Here is a 10,245-nt window from a genome sequence, read left to right as displayed (position 1 = left end):
TCGTCGAAAGAGAAAAGAAAAGGCAAAGTCACCGAAAAGTGCAAAGGAATTGTATTGGATGTGTATTAAGTTTTTCCGGTCCCTTACAACTGATATTTATAGCCTAGCGCTACCGAGTCCTAGCCGATTACGGCAAACATTACTTGACTATAAACAAAAAACTTACTAAAGATAAACTACTTTAAATATTACAACCGAATCATCAAGATTCTCGTTGAGTCCGGGTCCTTTTCTCTTTCCTTGACTTCATCGGCAACTCTCCATTGGTCGAGCACCAGAGAGGGTAAATCAGTATCTTCGAAGCATACTCTTCTGATCCATCAGACGGGCTCCATCGGCCGATTCCGATCCTATTCATCTTCTTGTTTCTTCCAAATCGGCCACCTCCCCTTCACAAAAAATACCTTCCTTGACACGTGCCAAAAAACGGTGTCAACAACTTCTTTATGAAATATCTAACTCCAAAATTTTTCTCGAACTTATGAAACCATACAAATATCTAATTTTTAGAGTATTCTATATTTCACCATAAAGCATAGTAACCATGGTTTATGCATACTCTCTAATCTTCTAAAACATTCTCACAATTATACATTTCTACTTGAACACCATGCATAAATCTATGAGCAATTTTACATAAAAAAAATCAAGAAAATTTCATGTACTGAAGTACGTCTTGGATTTCATTCCTTGTTACATTATTGACAAAATACTAAATTTTGTAGAGGATGAAGTTTAATACTAAACTAACAATAAATAAAGGACTAATTATATAGTTTAGCAGGCTAAATAATTCTTAATTTAGCGGCTATAGCGGGATGTAGCCAGCTATTAGCGGATTTAGCCTTTTAGAGCTAAGATATGGATATTCTAGCTTTCTTTTCTCCCAACGGCTATAACAGGCTGCCAGGCTATAGCGGTGGCTATAGCCATCTATTTAGAACCTTGTGTACTGCTAGAAAGACCAAAACTATCTAACAATTTGAAACATGTCTAGGCACATACTAGTAGCAAATACAATGTACTACTAGAAAGACCAAAACTGTCTAACAATTTGAAATGAAGTATTAACTATGTGATGATGTACCAGGGTATTTAGGGTTTGTTTGCCAGGGCTCAGCTCCTTCAAAAATAGCTCCGGCTCTGACTCCTCTAGTGGAGTGGCTTCTCTGGTAGAGCTGAAGCCGTTTTGAAAAACATTTGACAAAATGGCTTTACTCTATTTATTTGTCGTGAATGGATAGGAGAGGTCAATGTCCAATATACCCTTAGCTATTTGGCGTGTTTGTGCAGGTGACTTACTTCTATATTTGCACTGACTTTACAATTTTAAATTATGTGAAAATAAATAAATGTCCATAATACTTCTATTTTATATTTTCTATTTTTTTCATCCTATTTTCTTTTTTTTGTTTTCCTTTCCTCCTTATCCATTCCACTGTCCATCGATCCAATCCATCCTCAGGCTCTTGGAGCATGAATGCTAGGAGCAGCAGTCACCCATCGGCGGTGCAGCTATTGCAAGCAGCAGCGGGGAGCCACCGGCAGCCTGGAAGGCGTGGAGATGAGAGCCGAACGCAGGGTCAAGGGCTGGCGCAACAAGTGGAGGAAGAAGGCCGCCCCGGCGCCCCGGCCTCCCGTAGCCGTCACCGTCGCCGCTCGACCTCCCGCCATGCCCAGCCGTGGCGCAGACTTCGGCACCGCTCGTCCTCCCGCCGTGCCTCGCCACGGGATGAGCTCCCGACGCCCCGCCGCGGCACGAGCTCCCGGCGCCGCCCGGCCTCCCGCCGTGCGCCCGGCCTGCCTCGCCGCCACGGCACGAGCTCCGATCGCCGCCTGGCCTCCCGCTCCGCCGCGGCACGGGCTCCGTTCGCGCCATCTCGGAGGGCAAAGGTGGCAGACCAGATCGAGATGCCGGAGGAGCCGTGCAGAGCTACGAATTTGTGGCTCCTCCACCACAAAATGGCTCCAGAGAGCGGGAACCCCGCGGCTCCGTCGGTGGAGCTGCTCCATTCCCACCCCTTTGGCAGGTTCCGGAGCCGCTTTGGAGCCGCTCTCGGAGGCGGAGCCCTGCTAAACAGGGCTTTTATTATGCTCCTTCATGTGAGCACAATAAACTTAACTATTTAGCATGGCATGATAATTATGGTTCTAAATTTTATTTTTGTAACTAGCTAGTAAGATGTACACATGAAAGATCAGGAGTTATTTAGTACTAAATGGTTTGTATACACTGGTTACCTTGGGATGTTAAATTGAGGTTCTCCAGCAGCACCGAGCACCTAGCTTCTGCAGCGTTCTGGTCGAGAGTTGACGCGAGGTGCGGCGATACCCGTTCTGTGCCGGTCCCCTGCTGATGCTGCACGACGGGGAGCTGCTACTGGTGTCCTCCGCCTCCAGCAGCTGCTGCAACCGCGGGCACAGCAGGGTGCGGTGGCAGCTCCTCCGTACCACGCCACTGGTGGTGCTGCTGCTGCTGATGCAGGGCATGCTGTTACTGCTGATGCAGGACGGCGAGTTGCTGCTGCTGATGCAGGACGGCGAGTTGCTGCTGCTGATGCAGGACGGCGAGCTGCTGCAGGTCCTCCACGGTAGGCAGCCGCTCTTCCTCTCTTCTTAACACAACAAAGCCTCTCACAATTAGAGGACAAAGATTGCAGATCCTTTCACAGAAAACATTCTAGTACCTTGGCATGACAACGTTAGATGGCCTAGCCGCAGCGCCGAGCACCCCAGCTGCGGCGGCGGTGCACGGTTGAGTGGCGTGGAGCAGAGGCGGAGCCACCACTAGGGCGAGCCAGGGCAGCCGCCCTAGGTCCCTATAGGAGATGTTTGGAGCAATTATGCATCTGTTTACAACAGAGAAGAAACATAAAAGAACACAGGAGAACATAGAATTATCTTTCGGATGATATGTTACTCTCGAGAAAGGAGTAACAATTCATACAAGTTATTCAATACACTTCTTTATTGCCCACACTAGGTATTTAACCAGCGACTCTCTTACGTTTATGTAGGCTGGGCCTGGTACGTACACGCAGGCACATCTAGTGAACCCATTCGCTGCTGTCAAAACGGACACTAAGCTTCCTGGTGCGACGACCCATAGTAATAGATGCTTCCTCCAATTCGTGGGTGCTGACAATATCTCCTGTTCTCAACTCCGGCAGGGGCTCATGACGGTGCAGCGGCGCCCTCCAAACATGAGGACGACGGTCCTCTACCGTCAAGAGTTGCGAGTATTGGGTCATTGGGGCATTGGGCGAGAGGACTTCGTGGTCTCGTTGACAGTCTGGTTGAGTGGGTTGCGGCCTCTTAAGTGGTTCAGCCTCGCTCCCCAGCCCAACGCCGTTCTTCTTGCCACCAGACGCCGCTGGTAACTTCGGCAGTTCACCATCCACCTCTCGCCTGCAATCTCGCTCTGGCACTCCGCGCCCATTCGTGCTACAACACCGCCTCAGCACCCATCAACCGCGCCAGTGAATCCCTTGTGCCGCCGCCGCAGGCGCCTGCAGCCGGGCAGCAAGCTTCGGCGCGTCACTCTGTCCGTACAAAAATTTTATCATAGAACTCCGCCCTAGGTCATTTTCTGAGCTAGCTTCGCCGCTGGCGTGGAGCACCACAGGCACATCAACGGCGTGCGGCAACACAGGCCCGTGCAGTAGAATCCCCTCCAGTCCTCCACTGCGATCTACGTGCAGCTCCTCCTCTTGCCTCACCAGCTGCTCCTCCTTCTCCCCCGCGAGCTGCTGCGGGTTCACCTCCCCCGCTATTGGCTGTGGATCCACCTCCTCCCCCACGAGCGGCAGCGGCTCCACCAACCCCGGGAGCGGCTGCCCCACCTCCACGCCGGTAGGCTGCTCCAGTAGCATATTCACTCTATTCAGCCCATCCCAGTCTATGGCATCTAGGTCAGGTAGATTCCATATCTCATCATCGTCCATGGCTCTCGGCGCCGGCGGATCGAACCCTAGCCTAGAGAAGGGGGGGCGGCGGAGCCGAGGGAGCGGGGGAAGGGTGGGAGAAGGAGGGAGACAGAAAGCGGGGGAATTGAAGGCTGTCGCGGGTGCTGCCCTTGTGGTGGCCTCCTCTTTTGAACCTCAAGTGGGTGGAGTCCTCGGCTCTACTTTGGGACACACAGGCTTGCTCGTACCATTAGCTTATGCTCTCTCTCTCGTCATTACTGCCAGTGTACAGTAGTTAAACCAGTAGTAGATCATACTTGCACTACTACATAAAGTATTTGTAGGGGCGGTCAAAGTGCTATTTTTAGGGGTGGATCTTAGACTCGTTGCTGCTTTTCGCACCTAAAAATGATATTTGCGGGGGCAGGTAACACGCCCGCCCCTAAAAACACATTTATAGGGACGGGTCACCCACTCACACGCCCCTACAAATCTACTTACAGAAGCGGATCAGAGTTTAGGGTCACCACATCACCCGCCCCTAAAAATCAATTTTTAGAGGCGGGTCACCCCATCACCCGTCCCTGAAAATCAATTTCTAGGGACGGGTCATCCCATCACCCGCACCTAGTAATCAATTTAAAAAACAAAAAAATGGCCGCGTCCGCCGTCCGGGCCAGCCCCGCCGCCGCAGGCCGCCGCCGCGCGACTAGGCCGCCACTGGGCTCGAGCCACCGTGGCCGCAGTGGCGTGCCTCGGGCTGCTTGCTCCATCTTCCTCGCCACGGGCCGCCGATGCCGCCGCACCCTCGCCGGTCAGAGCCGCCGGGGCTAGATCTCGCACGGAGGCTGCCGGGGCCGAGCACGCCCGCTGTTCCAGCACCCTCGTCGGAGGCCAACGTGGCGGATCTCGCAGGAGAAAGCCTTGGCCGAGCACGTCCGCTGCTCCCGTTTCCTCCAGCGCCCCTCCGACATCCGCACCGCGGCCGTCGCCAACGTGCTGCACAATGCCGCAGCCCTCTTCTTCGTGTTCCCCGCCTTGCAGCAGCAACAACCGATGGTGGCGAGCCCCCTGGTCGGCTTCTTCTAGCGGTCGCACCACCTCGACCTCGCCCAGCGCCGCCTACCCCCAGCGCCGTGCCGCGGTGGAGAGGAACAGGTGCGGCGCCGCTGCGGCCTCGCACTGCCACCGCCCAGCGCCGGGGTCCCACGCCGTCGTGCTGGAGCTGGAGCCGGCCAACAAGGTCCGCATCCGCCGTGCTGGCGCTCGTGGAGGTGCTCCGGTGTCCGGTCGGGGGCCGCGAATACGTACGCGCGCGCGGCGGGGGCGCTTGATCTTCGGGCTCACGCTCGACGAGGACAACCGCGCCGCCATCGGCGCGCTGGGCCCTGTCCCGCGTCATCCTGCGGTTCCGCGGCCTGCTGGCGCCGGCGTGCGGCGCGAGGTGGGCGGAAGACGCTCCGATCCGCGCGATGCGGCCGGGGCCGGGCCGACCTGGACGACGAGAGGAGAACACGGGAGTACGTACAACTACCAGCTGACGGGCAGCATCGTGTCGGACTCGGACCAGCAGCGGGCTGTGCCGGCCGGCCAGCGGCTCCTCCGATCTTTGCTAGCGAGCGCTAGCTCTCGTGTTCGTGACTGTGGTTATTTGATTACTGTGTATATCGTCTTAATCAGCCATTGGTTGATCAATATGATCAGCTGCTAAATTAAAAACTCATTTTTTTATGAGATCCAGTAGTGAAGGCTAGCGTTGACGTACGAAGTGCGCGCGGAAATGGGGGTGTTTGGAAGCCTCCCAAAAGTTTGGGCACGGATTCCGAAAAGAGAAATTTGCTATTTAAAAATATTAAATAAAATCTATTTTTAAAACTTTTTTCACATATGGACATAATTTTTCGGAACGAATCTAACAAGCCAAATTAATCTATATTTAATACTCGATTCTTTGCAAATTTCAAATAGTCTAACTTAATAAAATAATAAAAGAGAAAACTATGCACTTTGCCAGCAGAAAAAACATAGTTCCCGCCATTCTGGCGGCCACATTCAGGCTTCCTGCAGCCGCCGGCCGGTCTGCTCTTCATGCCAGGGAGGCTGCTGACGCTCACGTACGCTGCAAAATGTATTTGAGCATCTCGACCAAAACAACACCACTATGTATTTAGTTTCAATCTCTGTACTTACTTTTTTCACCATAATCTCTGTACTTACTTTTTTCACCATAACACGATGAATACAAGCATAATTCAAGTACTTAAGGTCTAAATACTTGCCTTAGCTTATAGTGGCTATATGTTTGTAAAAACATAAAACACAATTAAACACGTGTGTAGCGGAGTGGTTTTTGCAATAAAATTAGCTAGAGGGGTGGGGATTACAAACAAACCGTTTGACGGGGAGGAATATATATCGAACTCCAAATGGCTTATGGGTGAGTTGTTTTTAAAAATATACCTTTTCTACCTCAACCTAGTTAATGTGAGCTAATTTAGCTTATAAAAAAACATTTTTGACCTTATCCCCTCCCTCTCCCAATTGGCCAATTCCACTTCCACATTCCTCACGCATCTTGAGAAGGGCATTTTAGACATTCAGCACTTGACTGAAAATTCAGCATCAAACATCTCTCGGTGTAAAAGCTAGCTAGTTACTCCATTTTTAGCATATGGTTCCAACACAAGTCCTAATTTGTCTTCATGTATTTATCTATATATATATGTATATATGTATATATGTATGTATATATATATGTATGTATGTATATATATGTATATATATATATATATGTGTGTGTGGGGGGGGTGCGCATAGACGGATAAATCTATATGGGGGGGGGGGCGCATAGACGGATAAATCTATATGGACCTACCAGGTATCTTTAGGCCAGTCTCGCTGAAAGTTTTATGGACACAGTTACCTAAACTGAAAATTAGATAACTGTGTCAGATGAGTTTTATGATGATAAAATTCTGCTCACATCCCATAAAACTCCATCGTTCTCTCTCCTTGCCATGTCAACAAAAATAAAGATATTTAATGTCATGAAACTCTTCATAAAACTCTCTTGAAACCGGCCTTAGATGGTAATGGGTATGGTTTTTTCTTGCGGTATGGGTCTGTAGAATTAATATCTGCGTGGATTTTACCTGTTGTCATCTCTATTAGAGCGACTCCAGTAGGAATGCTAAATTTAGGTGACCAAATATCCATTTAGAAGCACACTCCTAAATTTTACTCACCTAAATATGAGCCTTCACACCAGCAGGTGAGTAAATTAGGCCTTTCACAGTTGGCAGCCCAAATAAAGGATCAGCAAATTGAGATGTAGGGGAAAATTTTGGAAGGCCTACCAAAATGACAGCTCATTTACTCCCCCTGCTGGATATTGATTTTTTATGTTCATCGACTAAATTTTTATATGGCAACTCATTTGCTCTCCCTACTGGAGTTGATCTTAGCAGCATATAAATTCTAATAATTTTAGTCAGACAAAATCTAAAAAGCAATGTATGCTATGCAAACCACATTTATATGCAAACTATAAAAACTCCAACCTGAGCCATCGGATCAAAATCCAAGGGGCATGGGGATGGAATAATTTTACAATCTGGACCCGCCCTTAGATTGGATAATCACACTTTTGCAAATTCTCCCTCCCACGCCTCTGCGTCTCCTTTCTCTTAGATGTTGATCCGATGATCCAAATTAAAAATTTCGTTATTTGTATATAAAATTAGTTTGCATAGCATTCGTTACCTATCTAAAAATCTTGGCAGGGTTTGGTTCCGGGTCACATCAAGATTTCACAAAAAGACGAAATTCCGTATGAAGTACTAAATGTAGTCTATTTGCAAAACATGTGTAACTTTTCGAAACCAATCTAATAACGGTAATTAATTGATTATTTGCTACAGTGATGCTACAGTGATTACACGGGGGTGTGGAGGTGATTTTGTAATTAGACTTCGTTACTACTCTAAATTTTTTGTCAAAAATGCAAAAAAAAATTTGCGAAATTTTTTTCGGGCCAAACCAAACACGGCCAAGGGCGCTGGTCGCAGAGTCACGGCAGAACACACCTCCACGTCTCCCCCACCCACTTCGACCACCACCACCATGGTGGCCGCAGCCGCCGCCGCACGGGACGGGCAGACGGCCCTCGCCGGCTCGCCCTCCGTCTCGCTAAGCTCCTCGCACGCACGTCTGGGGACGACGCCACCTCCGCCGTCGCGCACGAGGGCGGCGGCGGCGGCGGCAACATCGCGCGCCGATGTCCGTGCACGCGGCGCTGGAGCTGGTGGCGGCCGGCGCGCGCGACGCGACGCTCCTCGCCTTCCTCGGCGCGCCCTCGGCCGAGGGGCTCGCCGACTTCAGCCGCCGCGTCGCGGGCCGCGTCCTCGCCGACCGGTCCGACGCCAGCGGCCCGCGCGTGCTCTTCGGCGGCGGCGTCTGGGTCGACGACTCCCGCGGCGGGCTCGCCGACGCGTTCCGCGACGTCGCCATCGAGGCCTACAAGTCCGAGGCCCAGACCGTGAGCTTCCATTTCGTCGGGAGATTTACATTCTTTTTGGGACGGAGGGAGTAGATGAGATCCATTTCCTCGGTGATTTTCCCCCTTTACCTGCAACAGATTATTGTGTTCTGCAGCCATGGTCTCGCTTCGTGTTTATCGAATTGGTGTCCCATTTAATTTGTTTAGGAGATGCGATCTTTAATTTGGCTGTCAAATAAAAAAAAGGGCGTACCCAGTGCCGTAGGCTTCCCGCACTGTGCGGGGTCTGGGGAAGGGTTGTCTTTAAGCCCCAAGCTTTACCCACACAAATGTGCAGAGGCTGGGGCTCGAACCCGGGACCTTCCGGTTACAGACGGTAGGCTCTACCGCTGCACCAGGCCCGCCCTTCAAAGGAATGCAACACGAGGACTTCCCAGGAGGTCACCCATCCTAGTACTACTCTCGCCCAAGCATGCTTAACTTCGAACTTCTGATGGGATCCGGTGCTTTAGTGCTAGGATGATCGCATCCTTTAATTTGGCTGTCAAATGATCCCAAAAAAAATTCTAAACAAGGACGTGTGTGTAAAAAATTTGCTGCTAAAAGCCTGTCTTTGGATTTCAATTTTTAAATGATATTCCAATTCATACCCTGTTCTATATATATATTTGTCAATGGCCATGTTTGGGGATTCAATGAGAAGGTGATCTCGTGACAACATCACTTATCTAAAGAAGATAATAAGGATCTAATGTCAAAATTTTCCTAGTTCCACCCAAAAACTAAAATTGGTCCTCTGTTCCCATGTCTGACAGAGTTGGATAAAAGATTCTTATTAATCTCGATTTTAGGTTAATCATTCCCGGATTAGTAATGTGGAGCAAATACCTCTTCTGCCTCCTACCGCTTCTTTGCCGATTCTGGGTCCTCCTCCGGGTACCTTTTGTCATCGCACTTTCTATGACTGTGCTGCTATTACCTCCTAATTTTAATGACTGACCTAGGCAAGGCACTTAGGGTTTCCCCTCTTCCCAATTGTGTTGCTATGCTCGCTTTGCTTTCTCTATAAGGGTCGAGCGAGATTGGAAGCGTGTCAACGTTGTAGGTCTATGGGGCTTTGACTATTCCCTGTTGGCTCGTGGAATTTTTTTCTGGAAGGCATGTACCGATTAGATCAACAACTAAGTAAGCAACCTGGTTGTTTCACTTCAGTTCACTACAGATATATGTTTCAACATCTTTTCTGAAAGCAAGCCTTTGCATAGTTATTTAGTTTACGGCTTGTTTGGTTTGGTGACTGACCTCATCCAGGATCAGTCCTGTGCCACGTGATTGTTCTTATTAGGATCCAATCACTGCGGATGGGGTCGTTTGAAAAAATCCGAGGGAGCACTGCGTCGCCCATTCGCGCCTGTGGAACGGACAACTCGGTGCCGGGCGGGTCGGCCCCGCATTGCGAACCGTGAACCAAAATTTGATTAGGATCGGATGGTTTCGGATGACGTTATGCTGCAAACAAAATACCCCGTTAGAGTAATGCGGGCCATATTTTACACAAGCCTTTTGTCCGAAGCAAGTTTAATTCGGGTAGGCTAAAGATGATTCCGGACAGGAGCTAAAAAGAGGGTATAATATGTATGGAAGCGTAAAATAGTATTTGTGCTTATAAAAAGAAATATGGCTGAGTGGTGGGAAGCCTCGGCCGTGCCTCAACCTAGGAAGTCCCGATGTTCATTCAATGGAATGATCATCTATACTTAATGGAACATTTAGAAGGGTCGGAACCGCAAAATTCTTTGAACAAACCATCTTGTTAGCGCTGGAGGTTGGCTCAAGAACAAA

The 10,245-nt window shown here is 49.6% G+C and overlaps 1 long non-coding RNA gene and 1 other non-coding gene across 2 annotated transcripts; both read right to left on the bottom strand.

Moving 5' to 3' along the window:
• Positions 1 to 1,241: 1,241 nt before the first annotated feature.
• LOC120709335 lies at positions 1,242 to 2,772 on the bottom strand. Its single transcript, XR_005689643.1, has 2 exons — positions 2,688 to 2,772; positions 1,242 to 2,615 (listed from the first exon to the last, which is right to left on the bottom strand). It is a non-coding gene; the product is annotated as an uncharacterized LOC120709335 (long non-coding RNA).
• Positions 2,773 to 8,815: 6,043 nt separating this feature from the next.
• On the bottom strand, positions 8,816 to 8,934 carry LOC120658074. Its single transcript, XR_005668500.1, has one exon. It is a non-coding gene; the product is annotated as a 5S ribosomal RNA (ribosomal RNA).
• Between the last annotated feature and the right edge of the window lie 1,311 nt (positions 8,935 to 10,245).

This window comes from Panicum virgatum, chromosome 1K (assembly GCF_016808335.1).
Source record: "Panicum virgatum strain AP13 chromosome 1K, P.virgatum_v5, whole genome shotgun sequence".
NCBI lineage: Eukaryota > Viridiplantae > Streptophyta > Magnoliopsida > Poales > Poaceae > Panicum > Panicum virgatum.
This window is presented reverse-complemented; position numbering and strand designations above follow the sequence as displayed.